This window comes from Melanostigma gelatinosum, assembly GCF_949748355.1.
Source record: "Melanostigma gelatinosum genome assembly, chromosome: 2".
In the NCBI taxonomy this organism is placed as follows: Eukaryota; Metazoa; Chordata; class Actinopteri; order Perciformes; family Zoarcidae; genus Melanostigma; species Melanostigma gelatinosum.
This window is the reverse complement of record NC_136635.1, coordinates 19,272,319-19,296,427: the sequence shown is the minus strand read 5'-3', so window position 1 is coordinate 19,296,427 and position 24,109 is coordinate 19,272,319. Positions and strand designations below refer to the sequence as shown.

Here is a 24,109-nt window from a genome sequence, read left to right as displayed (position 1 = left end):
AAATGTACCAACATAACATTAATTGTGACTCAATGTTCTTTGTGAAAGAAACATTTTTTTCTTGCCTATATCTACTCCGATAACTGTTTTCATCAGAGAAAACCACTGCACACATTCTTTCAAATATAATTAGCTGACTTTTCACCTCCTCATACAAGTGTATTCATGTTTTTTTTTATTTCTTATTATTTCGTTATTTGTTTTGATGTGTATTATTATGTCACAATATACTTTGTAACCTTTTCAACACCTGCAGCAACAACAACAGTCAATAATTAGCCCGCTGGGGTGCTATTGTGAATGTCACTGTAGGCTTTGCCACATCATCTGAACTCAAATTAAATGCCTCCTCTCAAAGCACACTAGCGGACTGACTGAAGCTTGTCTGGAACTTGATACGCATCCAATTCAAAAAGGATTAGCCAATAATGAGCCTCAAATTTCAACGTAATCCATGCTCATTTTTATCAAAGCCTTATTCATTTTTCTGCTAATAAAGCACTACTTCACAACACAGTTGGAACACACGTGGACAAATACAGACAAGAGGGGGAGAGAGAGGGAAATGGGAGGCAGAGTGAGAGTGTTGTCAGTGGGTCATGCTTGATGGGTGGTGGTACTGAACCTTTAGGTGGCAGTGTTGAGCTGCACGGCGCAGCCTGGCAACACGCCAACCTGCAGTGGACATATTAATGCAAGGGAGGAGAAGAAAGGAGTGAAACCTATGTTGGTGTTCTTAGTGAAATGCTCTCACCTAATGATGTAGAGGCTGCACAGGGAAGATTGATCATGGCAGTTAGAGATGTGAGTGATAAGATCTATCCGGCGTGAGAGAGAGAGAGAGAGAGAGATAGTGGAATTACAGGGGCGACACTGTGCGGCTGCCATCGCTGCATACCTCCGGGTCACTGCATCTGGGGTTGCGTTTAATGTGTTTCTCTGCGAGAGGTAGCAGTCAAAAGAGGCATTCAGTTTGGCGTCATTTGCCAGGCGACGCTGGTGTGTGTGTGTGTGTGTGTGTGTGGTTAGTGATGTGTGAGAGAGACGGAGACGAGACAAGGCGATGAAACTGGTGACGGTGTGTTCAAGCCTAGAAGGGGACACATGAGATATGACACTATACTGTAAGCATAACTTCATTGATTTGCTCAGTCATCCCACAATACCACACAAGATTTATCGGAATCAATAATTCTGACAAATGCTTCAAAGAGGCACACAAACTGCGCCGGCGTGCTCTATATAGCTCCGCTGATGATATAAATGATTGACCATTTCAGCTAGGTTGGCTCACGCACGTTCCTCTGAAATTGTGATTCACACTTTTCTGTGTACTTTTGCAGAGCACAGATGTTGTCGTTCTAGAAGCCGAGGATTGAAATTGGCCTCAAGTTGTGCCTCAGTCTTAATCTTTTTTCTTTTCACTTCCTTAATGACACAAACCGGTTCCGTTGAGTCTTGCCAATCCCCATTGTCACCTATTATTTTTATCTGGAACATGAAGCATAAGCATCACATCTTATAATCATGTCATTCCCTAATCAAGTCAGTATTTATTCATTGATTAAACTACATCATTCAGATCCAGACAAAATCCACTCCCAATAAAAGTCCTGATGAAGTGAGATAACCCTCCCTTTAGCAGTACCCATGGCTTACTCAAATGAATATGCACTAATATATTTGACTGCACACAAGGGTACACTTCATTATCTTCATTTTCTTATTACTAGAAGGAAAAAGTCATTTTCTACCTTTCCGCTATTTGCTATTATCGTTCTTTGGAGATTTGTAATGAAGAATATCTGCTTGGTTCTCAGTCATAATTATTCCAAAGCATCACACTTATAAGGAGCCCACTTCAGATTTGAGGTTAAATGGCAGTTATTGATTGTGGTAAAATGATTGCACTGACACGTCTTACTGGATAAAGCGTGGTATGTTATCAATGTCATTGCTACATCCATATTTTGATTGTTTTGCACAATGCAACCATTTGTATTGACATGCGCATGTCATCTCTATTTCACGAGTATCGATAAGTAGACGTTCATCCAGTGTCCAATTCCTTTTTGAATTCTGCCTGTGTATTGAATACAAACAGAGGAGATGAGCTGTAATTTAAAAAAAGAAAAGTAAAAGCCCAAAAATACCAATTACTTTTGAATCAATCTTTAAACAGACACTATATCCAAAAGGTAATATCATAGGATTGTCATATCATATTCCCCGCGCTTTGGAAAAAGATAAGAACTGCATTATTAAAGTATTTCTTATACATACATAGATGATAAAAAAAAAATGTCAGTATCATCTAAATTTACAACCATTTATTTAAAATGTGATTTGATGCCCTGCATTTCAAAATGAGTCCAGCGAGATGCTACTTTAAATACAGCATCACGAAGGTATATATGATCATTCGTTGTTGCCTCACGAGTGCACAGAACAGTGTATGTAAATAGCAGACATCTATAACAGTGTCATCACAGACGAATGCCCAGTAGAATCGGCTCCATACAGACCCCAAACTTTGCTGATAGCGATAGAAGCAATCCTTGCCTCTCTTTCTTTTTTTTTCGCCCCCACTTATTATTTACCCTCCAGGAACCTACATTAGTGTAAACAACACTGAGGAGGGAAGAAAAGCATGAAAACACTGTCCTAGTTTCACGAGTATCTAAGAAAGCAATCATAATCATAGACATTTCACCATCAGTCGTACTCTCTCCCTTTCAGTAGTCTTATGGGTAAATGTGGTTCACTAACAACACGAGCCCAGTGGCTACGCATTAACCGTCTACTGTGGATCAGATCCCAAGGCCCATGTTATGGACACATTAACATGGTTTCACTGAGGGTGCGGGATTTGAAAGCAGTCACGGAGATGGTGGTGTGTGACAAGTGCTGAGTCGATTACAATCCATAATTTAAGTTCTCACTCGTCACCGCCAACCTGAAATAAAATGTGAATTTAAGGCTGTTTAGTGTCTGTAGAGTGAGAGAGCATAAATGCAGTAGACATTCGTGTACATTCCTGCAGATACACAAGATGCATCCACTTTCCATTCTCTTTGTTATGGTAATGTAAATCATACGCTTGAATGCAGAATCATGGCCATTACATAGGGCTTTCAGTTGTGCGACCGTGTGGCCTGAACACCTCTGTTTTGCAAAAAGGCTTAATTGCTGTGGGTTATTCACGTGTTTTTCTTGCACAGCAGAGAAAATGCGAGCACTAATAGGAAGTCTGTAACTACAGTTCAGTAAGCCCACACTGCTCTGATGTGCTCTTCTGCAGCAGAAGCCATGCCTTAGCTCCGAGGGCGCAGTGTAACAGCTCCCTTTTGGGTAGCTTTGCTATCGTTGCAGCACATTTAAAACAGTAGCCAGCATTTTAGGTTGACGTTCTGAAGACTTTTGTTTGGAAATGTGTTCATTTTTTCAGTCTGTGTCCAACTAGCATATCATTGAGTTACCAGTACAATCAAAATAGACTTGTATTATAGTATCTAAACAACTAAATATCAGCAGGGCGCTAGATATTATAGTAGATGTAGAATTCAGTTTAAAGAGCAGGGCGAGGAAGAACAGGGAATCTTTAGCATGGTATTCCTGAAGTAGTCTTGTCAGTACATTTAATGAATGGACATTCCTTGCAAACAGGAGTTTGTACAGACCATTGTAATTATGGAGCCTTGGGGGAGTCGTCCTTCTTGTGCAGGTTCATTTGCCACATTAATAAGGGGATTAGTAGTACGTACGGGGGCTGATGGCAGCAGGAGAAGTTTGAGAAGATTAATGAACTATGACAATGTGCACCTGAGGGGAAAGGTCTGTTGCAATATCTTCTGGGTTGTGCTGACACAAGAGTTTGGCGGTATGAAAGGGGAAGTTGGAGAGAGGCTAGTGATTGTTGCCGACTGTGATCATACATCCTTCTCCTCAGCTATCCTGTCACTTCTCCAGGATGCTGTGTTTGTGATATCATATACTGTACACGTCCATGACACTTTTGACGGAAGATATTTCGCTGGATTTGAAATTTTCTTGAAAGTAAGGACGCCAACATGTAAAGTCTCACACTTTCTCTGCATATGAGTAAATGCTTCAACTGGATACTTAACAAGAAAGACTTTCATCAGCCAAATATTTCAGCAAATTCTGTGTTGTCTACAATTGGGTCTGTCGCCAACACGCGCTTCATGATTAAGCAAGCTACCGGTAGATGCGAGACGAGTAACCCATACTGCAATCTGTTATTGAGTAAAATGTTGCCCATCCTCAAAACAAATGTAGCTATCAGGAGATTGTAACCCAATAAGTCCGTGAGTGAAGTTTCTATCAAAGCTTCAAATCATCAGTGGAGGATTTGCAGGGCTCTTTACTGCAGAGAACATTGTGTTTCTTTAAAAAAACTTGTCATGTCTTCTATGTCTAGGTGGGTAAAAGGAAATGAAATGGATTGCGGGCCATACTAAGGTAGTGGGTGTGAGTGCTACCAGAGTAGATTATTGCCCCAAGGGGATCTAGTTTTGTCTGCACAAAACAACGAAATAAATCAAATCTCCCTGTTGGTGCACTGGCTGAACTATGGGGTTAATTTATGTTTTTATTTCCCTCTGTTGAGAAAAATGATGTGCCACTGATTTTAATATATTTATTTATTTATTTATTTATAGCTTTTTGTTATTCGGTGTTGTCTATAACTGCCGGGGACAGTATTGCCAAAACACAGATGATGGCAAGTTACCAGGAATTACATTTATTCATTTAAAAAAATTTTGTGAGCATTTTATTGATTATCATTTCTGTCATAACCATTGTCATACATGTGTTGAGATATCTCTTCATCATTGCACTGTTGAAACTTAAAACAATACAATTTTGATAATGACAACTACTGTCATTTATCAAAAGGCCTTGTGTGTGCATAGGCATGTGATTCTTTTTTTCTTGGTTTGTTGTTCGGCTGGCAACCCATTTATTTTAAATTCATCATCCATGTCCGCAATTTCTCAAAAGCAAATTGATTGATGATCAATCTTCAGGGGGTTTGCTTTGTGAAATGGATGTTTTGCATGCACAAAAACCAAAGTCATCGTGGCTTTCATTACTTAATTCATCTCCATGTTTTCGCTAATCCACAAAACACATTTCCCATTTTTCTGAGGCAATCAATCAAGTTGACATACTAGCTTCGTATTTTTCCCAACACTGCATGATGAGAAAAAAAGACAAACTGCAGCTCCAAACACTTACAGGATCAACACCTCATCTGACTTCTCTCCGATTTACCTTAAATGCTGTACAAGAGTAGAGGGTGGAAGAAAATGTTTCTTGACTACTTGTTGTCTCCAAAGAAGTTATGATGCTACTTCATTGTTTGAATGCCCCCCGACCCCCACCCCAACAACCCATCTCTCCTCTCCACCCCTCACTTAGTCCCTCCACCCACTCCTTATCTGCCCCCGTCTCCAGTCCACACCTCACCTGCAGTTACATGCGATGCTAAATCAAGGGGTGTGTTCACCTTTTGTGTCCTGATCCTTTGTGACAGATGAGGGTGCTTTGTGTTGAGCACGTAAGCTCCACTTTCTCCCCGTTACCCTCCCCTCTCCCCTTAACATTAGAGAGACGGGTGTGTGTGTGTGGAAAGGATGGGCAAAGCGGTGCTGTATGTCTTGACTTGACAAAACTCAGAAAGAGAGGTGTCCTTGTCGTTGGGTTTTGTTGTCAAGTGACACACAGGCCGCTGCTCAGTCACTGGCGTGTGCCAATGTCTCTAGACTAATAGTTGTGATAATGGCATCGCCAGCCAAATCCCCCCCCCCCCCCCCCCTCCAACTTCCCCCTCAAGAAAAGAGCCACACTTGACTTGAAATGTGACTGCCATTGACTGCTTTTCCACTGGGCCTCATAGCTCACAAAGACTCTGTAACCCTCATCGATGTAAATCTTTCTTGTATATATGAGATGTTTCATGTAAATTGAACTCCTGGTAATCTTGCCTAATGTGCTGTGTTGAACAATAATGGACTTGTTTTATTTTAATTTTGTTTTATTTATTAATTTGCCGTGCTTTCTTCTTTTCCTTTTTTATCATTGCTGGGTATACATTAATTACATCTGAAATAAACTCTGCCAGTTATTCAGAACACTGCAACCTCTATTCTGTTTAAAAAAAAGAAGCTTTATTTGAACAGTGCTATTCTACCTTTATAATTTCATAATAAATGTTTCAAAGAGATCATTTCTTTCTTGTTTTTAATTCGTCTGTTTGTTCTCCCTGTTGTGATGTTGTGATAAGACTTTATGTATAAAACTGGGACATGTTTCAGTCAAGCCAGTACGTGTGAACCAGCTCCAATCAGCATTTGCCCGTAAACAAGTGCTTCAGCTGATTATAATGCCAAGTTGTGTATTTTAAGCAGCAAACAGTTTCTTTCAGTTTGACTGAATCCAATATTTGAAATGAGGCACACAACGTCACTGACACACCGCCAATGTAATAATTCACTCACGGAAGAATTTTAATTCAAAGTTAATCTAAAGAGGTAGCTTGGTTTGGGGGAATTTTAGACTCTTAACGAGTCACAAGAGCACATCGGTGTCTTCATGTCTCTGAATGTTGAGAATGGCCTTGCTGACCTAAACACTGCATCTCAATGGGATCAAGTTAGCAGCTGCTCTCAAACATCTGACGCTCAGGCTTTAAGGCTTTGCACTGGTTAGTCTATACTTGCATTAAAGCATTGCTTTATATTTGGTCTGTCTTAAAACAAAACTCAAATTCTGATATGTTCTTTTACAGATTTATTGGTCACTAATTATTCCAGATGTTAGTTTGTGAAGAGATCACTCCATAGCAGAACTCGGACCAAAATCCAAAAGCCCTTGCTTCATGAAGAGATGCATGCTGAAGTTCAGCGGAAGCTTATGTGAGTCTTCAGAAGTCCAAGTTAGACATTCATATCGGTATCTTCCAAAGTTACAGTCCTTTCAGTGTTTAAGTCGCGCTTTGTCTTCCATCTCCTACGCCGTCATGTCTTTTACAATTGCCCTCAAGATCCTTCGACTGCATTAGTTGAGAACTACTTCTAAAACATCTTCCGTGTGCTTTTGTTTACTCTAAATGAGGATAATTGCCAAACAAAACCTCATAACATAGAAAAGTCTGTTGTGAATTTGTCTGAGTAAGAAGGATAAACCTTTCCTGCACATTTTTGCCGTGTCTTCACTCTTGCACACTTAATTCAATTAAGATTAAATTGTCATTGCTTGAGCAACAGAGGTAACTGAACAGGTCTACTTTTGACATCTGTTGTCCAAAAAGATAAATAATAAATGTCAATTTTGTGTCTACAGTAGCAACTGGAATATCCAAACCCACACCATCATCATCATCATCATCACCAGCAGCAACCCCACAACAAACACTAACACACTCAAAATGTGTTGCGTATCCTGAGAGATATTAAGGAAAATAAATGAAACAATGTTGCTTATTTTCTTTCTTGCAAAAGCTGCCTTTTTTAAATTTGTTAATCTCCGGCTACCTTCCAGTTTCAGAAATAAAGATGTGTCACCTCTTAACTGTTTTTTTGCAGAAAGAGAGGGAAGGGGGAGGGGGCTGTGGATGGAAGTGCCACGCCAACACATCGTTGGAAAGAAGGCCCAACTCAGCTTAATCTGTCCACTCCATTTGAAAGCCAGAAGCAGAGCTAAGTCTTCATTTGAGTGAGGACGAGTAACAAAAAGAGGATGGATAAATAAATAAATATAGGCTTTAAAGTTTGACCTCATCCATACGGTCACTTTCAGAAAGCCGTGTGCACTTACTGACTGGAATTTTAAACCTGATGTCTGACCTAAAGTATAATCAGTTTGCCTGTCCTTTCCAAAGAAAGGGGAGAATTGAGGCATTGCTAGAATTGCATCTCTGTTATTTCTATCAGAATGTGTTGTCAGTGTCTTCCAATCTCATGTGGCCAGATTTCCAAATTGTGTGGACTCAATGTAGGACGGTATAAGAATGTAGATAACGCGGATATTTGAAAATGCTGCGCTATCATTGAATTTGCTGTGGCAGTTCTTTTTTTTTTTTGCTCTGGCACAGACTATATTTACAAAGTTAGAGATGGAGTAAGATGTGACCTCTATATGCATTGTCTGCTAAGTGAAAGAATATGAATAGTCAGTCCTTTCTCTCTGTGCAGAGCATTTGTTCGATCAACATGCCGGTGGCAAAATGTAGCATAAGTTTTGCCAATGAGGAGGCAAATAGAAGATATAGCACACAAGACAAAAGTCTCACAGAAGAATTTAAATGAACTGCTCCAGCGTGCATTCACTTCTGTGTATGCATTACGCGGAAAGCCTGTATATGTACGCCAATATGCACACACAGTCTTTTCAGCAGATTGATATACCCCCCGTGTTCACATTGTTCTGCTGCACAACTCTATCATCCTGAAATTGAGTGCACATGACGGAGCATAACATCCACTCCGACAATTATCCACACAGGGATGATGTCACATGCCTTTTTAACCTTGTTTGGACAGAAACCAGATTAATTCTGTCCTTGCTCTTCCACCAGCAACGTCCTCAGAGCGAGCCCTTGTTTCATTATGCACAGCCATTGCGCGTCGGTATGTATAGTAAACCAATAAAGGGGACTGATTGATGACCCACAGGTGGTCAAACATATGACTCGGCTGCAGTGGTTGAGCAAGTATTTAGAAATTTTAGATCCTTCACTCGAGTAAAAGCAGAAATAAAATGAGGTGAAAATACTCCATTGCAAGTATAAGTCAATGTGTGAGTAACATTTTACTTTGGAGGTGGTGGAGGTGAAGCTAATTGCAACTGTTTTATAAACTGTTGGGTAGTTTAATCTTCATCAATGCATCATATTTTAGAAATGAATATGTTCTGTTGGGAAATTGCAATTTGTAGAAGAGGCTAGTCAAAGAGATTGAAAAAAACCCCAAAAATATTAGCCTTTCAAATGCTGTGAAGTAAAATGTAGCATAAAATTGAAGTACAAGTACCTCAAAATTTTACTCAAATACAGTAGTTGAGTACATGCACCTGTTTGCATTCACTTCTGTTCATTTGGAAGTCGTCCTACGTTACTGTACAGTTTGGGTGACAATATAGGCTACATCTATTTATTTGCAGCAGAATAAAATCTGTTACTGCACCCATTTATAAATATTATTGAACTCTGCTGAGACACCGCCGAGACATCTAATGTGCTGAAAAGATTAAGGCTCCAAATAAAAAAGTCCCTCGGAGAGGTTTCTCTCCTCTTTTCCACATTGTAGCATCACATCTTTTCCAGTCATAAATATCTGTGTATAGCGATGTTAGAAATCTGTGTTTGTTCTGTGCACACTGACTGAATTATTTTTATTAAAAATCTGATGTTTGAAGCAATACTTAAGTCTGTAAAAGGTACATTTTTCAATAAATGTTTTTACAAATGTGGAATTTACAGTCAGTACCATATCAGAGTATTGCTAAGAGACGGGAAACAGAATGTATGCATGCATGTAAAGAAAACCAGGAGAAAGCACACATCAAGAATACTTTACTTCGAGAATATGAAATAGAGCAACAGTTGTAGTGATTTGATAACTCTGAGGCCAGGTTGACAAACAGCTGAGAGATAAATGCAGGAATAAGCAGAACAACAGGAGATAAGGAGTCTTTAATGTGACATTTCTGTTAAAGCAAGCTGAATAGACAACTTCAGGTTTTTTTTTCTTTTCTTTTTTTTCTTTTTTAAGCAAACATATTTTGACTTCACTGAATATATTATATATGCTATATTCTCATATCTCCCCATGAATTGACAGATGCTTTTTGAACATAAAGCGTTGGTTGGGAACTTCACTAAATTATTCATTCTTCCGACGCCATTGCACTGGATTAACATCAGGATCAGTAAGAAGAGGGCCTGAGAGCTTCAGCCACGTCATTTTTTATTTATTTATTTTTTCATTTCTGCTGCTGATGCACACGCTGTCATATTTCCCTCTAGTGACAGCGTGGTTGAGTCCCACTGACATTTTCCTCTTGTGAAATCTTTCCTGAATATTTTTGTCTCTTTTGGGGGGAAAAACAAAGAAAGGTGAGCATATTCCTCAGATTTAATTCCCACCTGCATTTCACTCTAGACAAAGAGAGAAACTATTTTCCTTTTCACCCTAAACAGTCCAGAATCCTTCAGGACAGCGCTGAGTTATGCAGCGGTGTTGCAGGGAGGGGAAAGCCCATCCGCTCTAATGTAAGATCTTTATTGAAGGAGGGTGCAGTGGTCACCCCTTCTGGGTGCTGCGTGCTGGCATGATAAATTAGACTTGGGAAGAGAAACCACCACTGGGGTGCCCTTAAGCAAGGCACTTAACCCCCTCTTGCTCCGGTGGGGTTACTCAGTGGATAAGACGAAGTTGTACTGGGCAACTTCCAGGTGTTGATGCGTGAACATGTGTCAGTGTGGAGCAGGGTATTCCTGGAAACCAGCATTTATACTCAGCGTTTGATAAAATGTCCAACCAACAGAAAGAGAAATGTATGCTTCTCTTCTTTATGTTCTCTTTTGGCGGATGATTGGAATTTAACTTACCAGCCTTTCAAACAGGTCCATATGATATTTAGATACGGTCGTCTTAGGACTTGGCAGTTGGTTCTTACAGGAAGAACACACTAAGAATAAAAGCATGAATGAGATTTTAAGGGGATCCATTTAAGCACAGAGTAATGAATAACATGGAAATAAAAAGGGACATTTCAACAACATCATAGTCTTTATGAGCAGCTTGCTTCCAAAAATACATTCTTAAATCCTAAACTACGCTTTGTGTCGCTTTAAGCTAAACGTTGGCTTTTCCAGATTGGTTCCATTGCCAGTAAATTGCAGACTCATAAACCTCAACATGAAACCAATTCTGCACAGAAACTGTTCAACATTTACTGTTAACAAAGCAACTCCAGGACTGGAGGTATCTTGCTCTAGATCGGGAGCTTTAGCTGTCTCGGTATTAACATAGGGAGAGGTTTGATCTTTCTGATTGAACTGTAGCAGATCATAGAATTAAGTATAAAAGATTTCCCATGGTGAACTGGATGAAGAACCTTGATTAATTGGTGTTAAGACTAATTATATATTTCCTTAAATCTGTACCACATCATTAATAGATTCCCTTCATCACGACAACAAAGCGCAACAACAAAGAGCAACGACACTTAGCGTGGATGGCATATGATTTTCTCTGGCGGAGAGTGCAATGAGAGCTATACTAATGCTCTTCAGGGAGCTAATTAGATAGGAAGTCGTGATGTATGGGTGCTGGAAGGATGTGTGTCAACCCACTCCTGTTCAATGTATGGACTGCATATTTGTATTGATTGTATGCTTTGTCTTGTGCCTCAGGCATCAGCACGCTACAGTGTAAGCTGTGAGCCTTGCCTTTGTCTGGTGAGTTGAGCAGATAAGGGTTGTGATAAATCTGCCCGAGAATAAGCTGTCATAGAGGTGCCGCACATGGGAATATTTAACACAAACATAAAATATGGCTTGTCTGTTGTTTTATCGTGGAGGGTATAAGAAATGGCAGGGTTTTAAAATACTCTCACCTCCTTATTTTTGCACTTTTCTATCTCTGCAGCCCTGGCATGCACAGAAGCTTACACAGTCCTGCTCATCTTTGTTAAGGCCATGGAGCGGACAAAAAAAAAGGAAAAGAACAGATGCTTTGCAGGGAATGGTGAACCAGCACCTTATCGCTACTCAGTAATATGCAGAGGTGTAAAACATTTGGCTAGCTTATTTAGATGAAATGATTTAGTCCTGGTTGTGCAGAGTTAGCGAGGGCTGAATCAAGTCGTGCGTTAGGGAGGAGGAGTGGAGAGATGAAAATTGGTTTCCCCTATCTTACGGCACACATAGAGACCCAGCATGGTTCCCTCTCTCTCTCTACAGACTCCCCTCTGACGATAACGTGCTCCGATAATGGATATATGCACCTAGATTTATTTTCTATTTCCTGCCACAACTACTTTTCCAGGAAACTTCTCTTTGTTCATGTATAAGCCTTATGGCTGCTTTCAGCTGTGACATTCAGAATGCAGAGCTCCAGTGCCAGAGTAAGAAGGTGAACATTTGCAAAAAAAATTGATGAGGATGCTCTTTTGAGGGCTGCACATTTTTCTGTAACATATACAAGACGGCTGTAATGCAAACTCATAAACGTTGTCCACTCTGTTAATTTGTCTGACCGCTTGGTGAGTGTTTGTCCCCTTCAGTAAATATTGCAGGAAACTACCTGAAATTCCCCCCTTCCCCTCTGATCTTTAGAAAGCTGTGGCTCCCTCTGTCATGTGACATGTGACCCCGCTACATGCTTGGTAGGGTGTCTCAGTGTTCCAGAAACCAGCCCAGCCTCTGTCCGGGGAACAATGAGGTCCCTTCACCGCCACAGACTTAGGACTGTAGTTGCCCGAGGCCGTACATCACATGGAATCCCTCATGAATGGTGCACATGTGTCTGAGTGTGTTTGTGTGTATGTGTGTGTGTTAGTGTCGTGATGATGGGACTTTACTCCCTCAACACTTATTCAACACTACTCTAAGCTGTTAACCCATGGAGATCAGTGGCTGCCTTGTTCTGGTCCATATCTTCACAGTAGGAAGTGTGTGTGTGTGTGTGTGTCCACTTATTAATAGCCCAGCCTCTGGGATGATATTCATAACCAGAGCAGGGCAGAGTGGATTTCAAAGCAACACACTGGGCAGATTGGACTGATTAATATCTTAGAGGAGCATGTTCTTTGGTCTTTTCTTTACTTTGTGATTCGGAACACAGTTTGGAGCCATGTCTGTCCTGTAGAGAGATAAATACATCATTGATTTAGTATTGGTCATGGGGTATGTAATTAATTTATTATTATGTCATGATGCTAGCAACATTTTATTAGGACCATACTCTATGCACTGTATTTTCTTAAAATAAGCCACATCAACACTTTTAAAGTTTGCATGTATAAATGTGCTTTAGTTTTCTGAATAAAAATGAAAAAAAATATTTTCTAAAAAGAAAAGAGAGGTTTACCAGTAATTAACTCACCTTATTGGCAAAAACTGTTTATTTATGTTAAATATCACAAATGCAAATGGATTTTTGTCGACTCAGAGTGGGACCAAACACATTTGCAGTGTAAGCCCACGGCCAGTTTGTCACTTGTTGTAACTTGTTATGCATTACCAAGCACACCCACACACACACACGCAATTCTGTTATTCATGTGTCTTCTCTCTTAACTTGTCCCCCTACTTTTATCAAACAGGCTCTTGTACTCTGGTTAACCTATTGTATATAATGTGCCAGTTGCCTATTAGCTGTATTTCTAAAGCCTGAACTGACCTGATTTCTAACCTTAAGACCAGAATATCTATAGGCCGCCATGTACACTATTGTGTCTAAAACGCAGTATGGCTTTGTGCTGACACATTATGATCAGTTCAATGTATGCCGACTTTAAGACTGTCCCAACAAAGTGTCAGCATATTTGACTTATAACACATGTAACCAGTAAAAAGTTGACTTGAAGTTGACTAAAATACCAGTCAGTCCACCACTTTGTTCCATTGTCATATCTATTAGCATGCTGATGTTAGCATTTAGGTCAAAGCAACACTCTGCTACACACACATGCTTGCATGACTGTGGATTCCTAACATAACGGGGGCTTGACGAATTAACGATACAAACATGTATATTACTCGGCTGTGAACATTTTATGTCTCAGGCTTTTATTGTGAGAGATAAAGACGGAAGAAAAGTATCTGGCATGCGCTGCTTTTGTAAAGATTGAAGGGACTAATGAAACTTGCTGTAATATATAGTGCAACTCTACCCGTTCCACACAAGGTGATTGGTTGATACCTTCATTTGTAATGCAAGAGCTCAGAAAAATCAGCATTGTTCCGAAAAACAAAAAGAACAGTTAGAAAAAAATATATTGATGTGTGATTTCATCATCATGCTCACAAATCATCATCCAATTGCAATGTAAGTCTGAGTAACCAAGTGGTTACTGACTGTCACAGAGGACTTCTTTACCAATTTTATGCTAAGCATTAAAATATAATGATCACAACAGAATATATTTCTAAAACAACAAATAACAGCCATATTATCTATCTAGTATGAAATGTTTCCTATTGTTTGTTTCCTTAATAATTGATATTTGAATATTTCAGACTTTGTCAGCTTAAAATGAAAAATATATATATAAAGCATAATTTGATGTCACAGCTTCCTATTCTGCACCTGGCTGCCTACATCAGGGCTTCAGAAGAAAGAATCCTTTCTTCTTCTTGTGTGTGTGTGTGTGTGTGTGTGTGTGTGTGTGTATGTGCAGGGGGTGTGGAGAGGTCACTGCCTTAATTGAATAATTGACTGGAAGAACGCTATCTTGCCAGAAAACATAAAGACAAAAATTGGAAGTCATTGACTTGGAAAAACAGTCAAATTGTCAATGAACCCTAAAGCTAAAAAGAACTGGCAAGAAATTAGATGAAGGCTTCACTGTGCGGATAATAACGCACAGGTTTGTGTTTCGTTTTTCTATTCCTCAGGCTTTACCAAATGCCATCTCTAATTTTTGACGAGGATCTGGCCTTGAAGGCCCCGGTAATATCAAGCACAAACAATCAATCTCGGCCAATCTCTTGAGGCCTTAATGGACTTGGAAAGAATATTAAGAGGTTTTGTCTGCAGAGAAGCTTTCTGCCACAGCAGTCGTCCCTCAGCTAATTTGTGTTTGTGTGCCAAGGGAGGCCACACACTGGGACTGCTGTAACAGGCTCTCAGTCCTACTTTCTGAGGAGCTGCTGCCAGGCCAACAAGCACACACGCACATGCAAATATGTGCTCCCACATAGACAGAGAAAGACTAAACAGGCTTCATTCTGCAGTTTTCAGTCAATTCCAACAATACAGTTTTGACTGTAGACACCGAGGATTTCGTTATTTTGTCTTTCGGTGTGAATGTTTGGCATCTGTGACAAACGCGCGCTTGTCCACAATGCTTATTATATTCTGTATGAGGTTTCTGCAAGTGAGACAGAGAGAGGGAGAAATGAGAGGGTGGCATTTTGGGATGCCAGACTGAATGTGGGGTTACCATGAGAATGTGGGACCAGTGCCCAATCCCTCTGTGTGGCGGTCCAGTTGTAAATCCGCCTGTTGTCGCCACACATTGCTAATGAAACAAAACACCAACCCAGAAGTGTCACCGCGTGTCAGCCTTACCTCGCTGGTTAGCATAAGAAAAATCGGCACGAAGAAATTAATTAAAATGAGCTATTGTGGACCCCCTATCCTAGTTATTAGGTTTTCTGGAGAGCACCTGTCTGTGTGGTGTGAGATGAGAGGGTTGGCTTAAGATCCTGACTTAATACTAGCCTGACATTTGTTTTTTATTTTTATCCTTATTTCCCTGTTCTTCTCTCTCCGTCAGTATTCATTTCCCTTCTCAGCTTGAGTGCAGGGACCAGACCACAGGCTACCTCAGAGACCAGCTCTTCTCTACATCTATGTAATTCTTTGCCATTCGCTGAAGACGAATAAGCCACCCGCTTCAAACGTTATCAGCCGATTGAATGGGCCTCGTCATCGGTTATTCGCCACATGTGGTTTAGAATGGGCTCTACTACACCGACTATAAAGGTTCAAAAAGCTATCCCCATTGTTGATGATACAATTACAAGAGGATGACGCTCACCCCTAGTGGCCACAAACATCATGACGCGAGCAAAGAAGGTAGGCAAGTGATGAAGTAAAACAAGCAACAAGTCTATATGGAGGAAGTAGATGTGTGGGTTGAAAAAAGCGCAAGACTTTCACCCTGCAGACTGCTGTTTGAGCCCATGATGCCAAACGTCAACATTGACTTATTTTACTGTACTTTTGTTACGTAACTTACGTACGTAACTAACCCCACGGAGCACAGTTACATAACTAACGTAAGCTTCTTAATTTAACCCACACCACGATCGTTCCCGAAACCTAACCAAGACGTTTTGTTGCCTAAACTTAAAAAAAGTTGTGTTTTTGTTTAAGTTCACAACTTTAACTTTCACAACGAGGCAGGTGCAGTTAGACCCTTTTGAAGCAGTGATAACCAGTGATAATGCCCATTCAGTCAGGTAATTACATTCAGGGTGGGTGCACCAGTCAACAAGTTTCTCCATTATATGATTTTTCTCCTTGCCCCTGTACTTCTCTTCGTCTCTTCATCTTCGTCTTTCTTGATTTCCAATTTGCATGGCTGCATTTTCTTCTCCATTTCTTTCCTGATACTCTACTCATTCCATTCTCCGTCTGCGTTCCTCAGTCTTCTGTCTTTTACGCTTGCATTTCATTCCTTCCTATGGATTTCTCATTTTGTTCTCTAATTTATTTCTCAATTTTCATCATTCGCCAACTGCCTGTCAATTTGATCCTCACCTCACCCCTCTCTCCATCCCTTTGTTGAAAGGTGACGCCTCAGCGTTCCAATTTTGTAGTATCCCACGTTTTCTTCTCTTCTTGTTTTCAATATGCACTCACCCAAAGTGTATACCACAGTATATAACTATTTGATGTTACCCACCTGAACCTCCCTCTCTAAGTGGCTGCTTAGCTGACTGCCAATTTAGAGTTTAACCTCAGGAGAGGAGGGCTTGTGCCAGAGAGGCAGATGGTCAGAGGCGAAGGCAAAAGATGCTCTGGAAAATTCATCCCTTAACCTCTACCGCCCACTCTGTCATTCTGTCCATCCTCTCTTTTTATTTATGTGACTGAGAAAATGAGAGCAAGAGGCAAAGAGAAATAAAGAGGGATAGAAAAAGAGGAGACAATGGAGTATATACCTGTTGGGTGTGTTTGCATGGTGGCAGCAGCGGCCCGTGCGCGCAGACTTCACAACCTGTACTTGCATATTTCAAAAACCCTCCTTCAATATTGCCTCTCAGTCTTCTGCTGTTGTCTGCTGCCGCTCTCACCAATTTTCCGCCTCATTGTCATTCATGTGCAATCTGTTTGTTTGGCCAACCTCCTCATATTCCGACGATCTCAGCCGAGCAACTTCATGTCCGTGTGTCACTGGGTGCATTTCGTGCTATCTTTTGTATAATCCGCATCGCCTTGGTGATTCACTCCTCAATCAGAAATGCGGCAGGACTTCTTTACAAGCTCAAGGCTTTCACAGCGCCTTGATGTGTAAGACTGGAACAATAAAACCTTCCATGGAGGTCTTACAATTGCACGATGGCTTTCTTTGCTTTGCCTCAGTAGAAGGGTGCCTTTATAAAAGTCTTATAGAAGCAGATAACCTGTACTCTTGCGTTCTAGAAAGATTTAGTGAGGTGACCCCAATGGTACCTTTGTACTGATTAAAAATGATTTATATCTGCTATTTCAATTGCATGTGACCCAGCCGGAAACTTCTGTATTGTACACACAGCCATACTCCAGAATCTGCTCCTTCTTATCACCACTAATCAGCATCATTTATGCAATGTGAATTCATCTCTATAGGCTTACTGCATTTTTTGGCGCTTGAATATCAGCAGGTATGTTAAAATGATATATATGAACCTAAAAGGTTTCAGTGTTAAAAAAAAAAGTTTGACGCTGGCACTTAGCAAATATGAAGCTAATGTACATTATATATGTACAGCAAATCACAAAGAACATATTGGTTTGCATACAGCCCCAGTACACTTTCATTATGACAAACATGCACAGCATGAAGTCAGGGAAATGTTCGGTCTGATTGCAAGATGAATAATTTGTCTGTAATATTTTGCTTTTTCATGCAATGAAAAAAAATAAATATGTTTGAAGGTCCATAAATGATTTCTCATGCTTAAATATAGATGAGACTCATAATTGCCCTTCTGGTGAGGATACGGAAAAATGTCCGGATCTAATAACTGTACTTATTTACTGCCTTATTATAAATGCTACAAAAGTTCTGCTGTGCTTTGCTGCTCATGTCAGAGTTTGTATGGTTGCCAATGGTAACCGGACAGGATAAGAGAATGAAAGGCTCATTATAACCCCACTGAATGAAAATTAGCCTCTCTCTCGCTCTCTCTCTCTCTCGCACTAGCCTCTTCTTCACTGGACAGTCTGTTGACATGTTATGAGACTTCTTCTCTGCGAGTGGGGAGGCCATTATCAGCTCTGTGGGTCTTTTCTTTTGTTTAAGAGTGTTCACAGCCTGCATGCACGAGTGTGTTTGTGTTCATTTCATTGCATGTTTATGCGTCTCTGTGAGTACCGGTAACTGCTTCTTTAATGATAAAGCATGAACCACTTTGCAACATGGACTTGTATCATTAAAATGCAAAGCTAAGTGTGACTGGGGGAATTAAGGGATGATCCCTCCGCCGTTGGTGCGCTAGGCATTATGTGATGTGCTGTTCGTGACCTTGGCATTCTCAAACAGAACATCTTTTGTGGTGGTTCGGTTGTGTAAGATGATGGCTATATATATGTAGTGTGTGTTCTGCTCTGGGAAACAAAAGTTTACATTATATGTTCTGTGACAAACACGTCGGAAGCAGCGTTTCCAGCTGAGTTCGGGTTGGAACATCCTAATCAAACAACATGTTGAGCATTTATTCATATTTGTAACATGTTCCAAATAAAACGTAATTAACCAACTTAATAATGTTTTTTTTTTATGGACAGGGGCAAAAATATATCCTCATAATGCTCAACAGCCACCCAGTCACACTCACCCTTAATCATTCTCATTACTGTGACTAATTATTGTGTGAACACTGAATACATTTTTGTCCAGAAATCCCACTTAAGCTCAGTGTTTAATTATTTTCATTATCAGAATGCTAAAATCCTGTAAAATAATGCTATGCAAATCCCACAAATTAAGCTCCTGCTAAATAATACCTCCAACTAATAATTTATGGTTTTCATACATAAATGTTTTGACACATTGTGAAAAGGATTCAGGCGTGCTCATGAAGGAGTCATTCATTGGCCATGGCCTGGAAAAAGCTATATTATTATTACTTTTGTATATACTTTGTACAATCCTGTCCACTGCACATTCTGGATCGTTATTGTATTTTGCTATATTTGGCGTTAAGATTAAAATATAAAGTGTCTTTTAGTTTTTTTGCTGAATGTTTTCTTGCAGGAAACATTCATCTTTAAAAATCTTGTATTATTGTTTACTGCTTTTTTTGCCCTCCTTGTACAAAAGTTACTCCATTTCTTTTCCTTTAATTCTTCCAGTCGGAAAATTGTAGTGAAGTGTACCCAACAACAGCACCTATATAATTTGCTCGATATAACCGACCTCCGACAACTGCTGTGAATTAGCCCCTTACTGCATACAGCAAGATAGATATAGCATTGTGAAGTGGATTCCTTCCTGCTAATTGTACCTTTTCATCGAATTTGGTTGACCAGTGCTGTGAAAAAGTAGCTCACACGATGAAATGGGCTGACCCTGCAGTAATTTTTGGATTATCAGTCTCTCTGTAGAAAATGCCCAAAAGTTCCAAAATAGCAGAAACACAGAAATTGTAGTCAATGATCTATGAACACAGAGTTTAAGGAATACACACTTGTATATACATCCATCATTTTAAGAAATAGGTTTTTCAAAACACTGCACACAGGCACTGCAGGCTATTTAGATGATCACAAACCCGTTTCAATAAAATATTACTATTTTGCTCTGGGGCTTTCGAGCTTTTCAAAAAAGTCTTAATTGTATTCATTCTTAATTGCCGTTTGGAGAAAAGAACCACAAATAAACAATAAAGCAACACAAATCTCATTGCTGTGGCCATTTTATTTAATAAACAGAATATGCTATGGCTCCTTGAGTTACTTGATCGTACACGCTTGCTCGCACATCCAATCTCAACACGATCTTACATCTCATCGGGTCTAACACTGTTTTACTGTTCACACATTTTAATGGGGCAGTCACTAACACCGGTCAAAGTGCGAGGTTATGTGCGCAAGGTCAATGAGGCCGGCTATTTTCGCTCGAAGAGGCCCGGCGCTCAACATGGTGGGGTTATGGAGTGTATGTCGGGAGGGTGTGGTGATTAATCATTTTGTCCTCACCCACTTACATGACTGGGAAAGGTGCTGTTATATTTGTAGAGGTGGGAAAGTGCAGTTTGTGCTACATCTAAGAGACACATTTCACCAAAATGCCAACATATGCAATGGACACCAAAATACCAAATAGTCAGACAGTGTGTGTTCCAAGGTCAGGAACACAGCAACTCTTACTTGGCTGACTTTGTTTCCGTGCCTGTGCTTTGTTGTGTGCCGTTTCTATATCCGTAACTAACCTGCACTTGTATTACCGTATCTGTCATGTACGTGCAGAACAAAGTGTGCTTATTAGATAGTAGTTGACAGATAGTTACAATCAGGATTCCTCTTTCCCTGTTACACAAATCCAGAGGAGCTCCATCGGTTCGGTCAGGGGCATGGTCACGAAAGCAGCTGAACAGAGGAAATTCGGGGACGTCTGTTTGCATCGTTATGCCGCAGCTGATCTATAGGATCAGGGGAATGTTTTTAGTTTGCTTGCATGTTGCTCTACACAAACTCAGACTCATGCTTCTTTTAGGCTAGGACACTTGGCTTTATTGTTGTAATAAACAGACAAATAAGCAAATAAATAGACCATGAGATAAAAGTGCATCCATCAAGAAACAAATTCATCTTCTCAAGAAACACCACACAATTTCCTTCCATCACCATTATACTGTCTAAATTGCAGTAAATCAAAAAACACTTTGTAGACTTTTTTTCGAAATTGTTGTCTACCTTGTTTTTTTTGTGCGTTTAACCGGCTGCGACAGAAAGGCCGCTCAGTCTGAGCTCTTATTTTTAAGCCATTTGAAACGTACAGCTTGCTAGGAATATATATATTCATATTACAGTCAGTCCAAATGAGTTGACTTCAGAAAATCCCACCGCAATTATATTTAATTCATAATTAATGCGGAGCAGACTGGGGACCTAATTTACACTTGCACATTGTCAGTTTCCCTGCATGTGCTTGTCATTCTGCATAAGGGTAAACATGGCTTGCTTTGGAAAGAGGGTAGCATCTCCCCACCATTACCTAGGCTCTGGGGAGCGGTGCACTGTGGCACACAATTGTGCCATTAGATGATAAAAACAAAGGCAATGATCTGACTTTCCAGTTGCTCCAAACAGGAGCAGGTGTGCACAGCTGTGTTAACAACAGGGAGTAACCTCTTATTGTGTTTCAGGCAGCATTGTTTATTATTGAACACCTTCAGAAATAAGAGTGGCGCCATGGTTTTGACTTGACGCAGGAGAAAACAAAGACTTTGTTCATCTGCAACTCACATCCTCACAGAGTTGGTGATTATAACAAGACCTGCATACACGTGTACTGTATGTGAGTGGGTGTTCATGCATGAGTGTGATCTGATTTTGCGCGTGTGCGTGGTTCAGATAGAGGGAGAGAGAGTAAGAGAATGGACGTCTTTCGACAGTCTTTAGGAGTGTCATACTGAGACGGTGTGGCTCTTGATCGTTGTTGTTTGTGCTGTGTTGTGCTGAGTGGTGCTGAGCCGTATGGAGTGGTATTTCTGATGCGCTGTTGCCGATTTGCACAGACAGAGGCTGCTTTGGATAACCACAGAGCATTAGTCCAATCACAGCACTGGCAGTCAAGCTGACATCCTGAATTTGTTATTCTCCTTTATTCAAGCTCCAACATTCACTCATATCCTGTCTGTTGGATCAGACTGATCTGCGTGCACCCTGTCTCAGGCTCAGTGTCGGTTATGTACAGTATGTCTGCGCCATAAGGTGCAGTCTGGTTTTGGGAAGCAGTTTTGAATTAGAAAAAACAGTTCCAAAAGTTGATGGAGGTGGGGATTCAGGAAGGAATTTGCTTTTCCATTTTAGTTACTATTTTCCCAAAGGAAAGTTGATCTACTCTGTCTAATCTATGCAGATTATGCACAAGTCAATAAAAGTGTGCAGTGTTTACAATGTGGCATACTGGAACTAGCACATGTGTGACGAAGCTTCAGTGATACTAACTGTGGGAAGATACATTCATGGGTTTAGAATCTAACATCGCAGACCATCTTAAATAACATTTACTGGATCAAGTATAGCAAACAACAAGACAGAGATTTCTCTTCTTTATTTGACATTTTGGGCAAAAACAATTTAAGTATTAATCATTATAAGACAGTGTACTTCTTACAGAAGCTTAGACCTGCTAGAATAGTCAATAGGTATTAAGAGAACTACAATTTTAAACAGAATATACTAGGAAAACTTTCACTGACAACATTTTTCATCTGTTTTTATAGTATCAGATCTTGCAATATCCACTTGTAGCTCATATACTTTAATTAATGGGCATGTTAAAGGACACCTCCGGGTAATACTTACTTTGCACTCTCAAGTGTTTGACATGATTCATATAAAAGTCATGTTGGTTTGGGAAGCTGGGGGAGTCTAGTGCATCATTTGTCACGATATCCTAAAACAGAATTTTCCTTTAAGGCACTCACAGGCTATGCTTATGGTTAAGGAATTCATGGTCTTGGTTAGATATTGAAAAAGTCAACACTGACTTGAATAGGTGACAGTAAGAGCGTACATTGTAAACATATTAACCAGACCATGATCTTTCCTGAAGCTTAGCCACAGTGCTCACACAACAGTGGTAATTTCATTAATTGCATTACCACTGTTGTGGTTATTTTTAGCTCAGAACGCTTGTGATCCTTCTTTGGCATTGTAAGAGTTTGACAAGTCCTATTATTCACACAGCAGCGCATCCTCTGAGCCTGTACTTTTCAAAGCAACCTTTCCTGCTACTTATCACACACATTTTAAAGGCTGCATATAAAGGTATCTAGTTGTTGTTGATTTTACAAGCGAGTCTGTCTGCTGCGCTTTTATGGAGGATGATCTCACCCAGAAGCAATTAAAGAAGGAAGATGCGTAATTAAGGGCAGAACATTGTGAATATTTGTTTCACTTTATTTGATCAACTGCTAGTATTGGACAGTAATTAAATACAAAATAGAGCAAATTAAAAAAAACATGTGATATTCAAACTACAGATAGTTATCATCAAATGGTAATTTGAAAATTGGAAAACTGAAACTGAAACAATAAGAAAGTTAGCGTTTCTTTGTTTACATTTTTCAGCTCATTTTTCTTTTTCGAAGTTCTGTTTTGCTTCTACGTTACAGTTTTCATTAATAGTTGAACAAGTGACTGTGCCTCACCTCATAAGACCAAAATGTCAAACTTTTCCTTTGTATCTATTTAATGTAAGTAATTAAAGCACTTGCATTGAATCTCACTATGTATTTCCAGTTAATGATGTCATTTTCACATTTCTTTATTAGGGCCCGAGCAACCGACAACGTCGGGCCAGCGAAGGCCCTATTGAAATTGTACTCATTTAGGTATGCATGTTTGGAGGACTTGCCATGCATGAAAACTCACCAAATGTTGGGGACTTGTCAGGCCTGGTGAAAATAGCCATCTGAAAAAGAATGCATCTTTCTGTGTTAAAAAAATTGCTCTCCAGCGCCCCCTACAAGTCGGACCGGCGATGCCCCTCGGCCAGTATGTCCGATTTACTAGAAATTCAACACACATGTCCAAATCCGCTAGATCTAAAAAAAAAAAAAGCCTCTCAGACCCCTAAGCTCCGCCTACTTAGATTTTCCGCCATCTTGAATTAAGTGAAAAACATTTTTGCGAACTCCTCCTCCACGCTGTGCCCGATTTCTATATAATTTGTTGTGGATCATTAATGGACCTATATCATCTAAAGTTATCAAAGGTTTTTTTATTTATCTTAGCGTTTACAAGATAATATCAATACACATAACTTCTCAACCATTTGTCCCTAAATTCCCAACATTTTCAGCATATGTGCATATTTTCAGCTTGTGATGACAAGTTATTAAAATCGAGAGTTGACGTGGCGTGGCGGCCATTTTGCCTCATTATTTATGATAAAATTATTTGTTATA

At 40.0% G+C, this 24,109-nt stretch overlaps 1 protein-coding gene across 4 annotated transcripts in view; it reads left to right on the top strand.

Moving 5' to 3' along the window:
* The window catches only part of pcdh9 (protocadherin 9), a gene marked incomplete at its 5' end in the record, with an annotated part of 174,799 nt that overhangs the window by 3,401 nt on the left and 147,289 nt on the right, over positions 1–24,109 (top strand). The window lies entirely within an intron of this gene.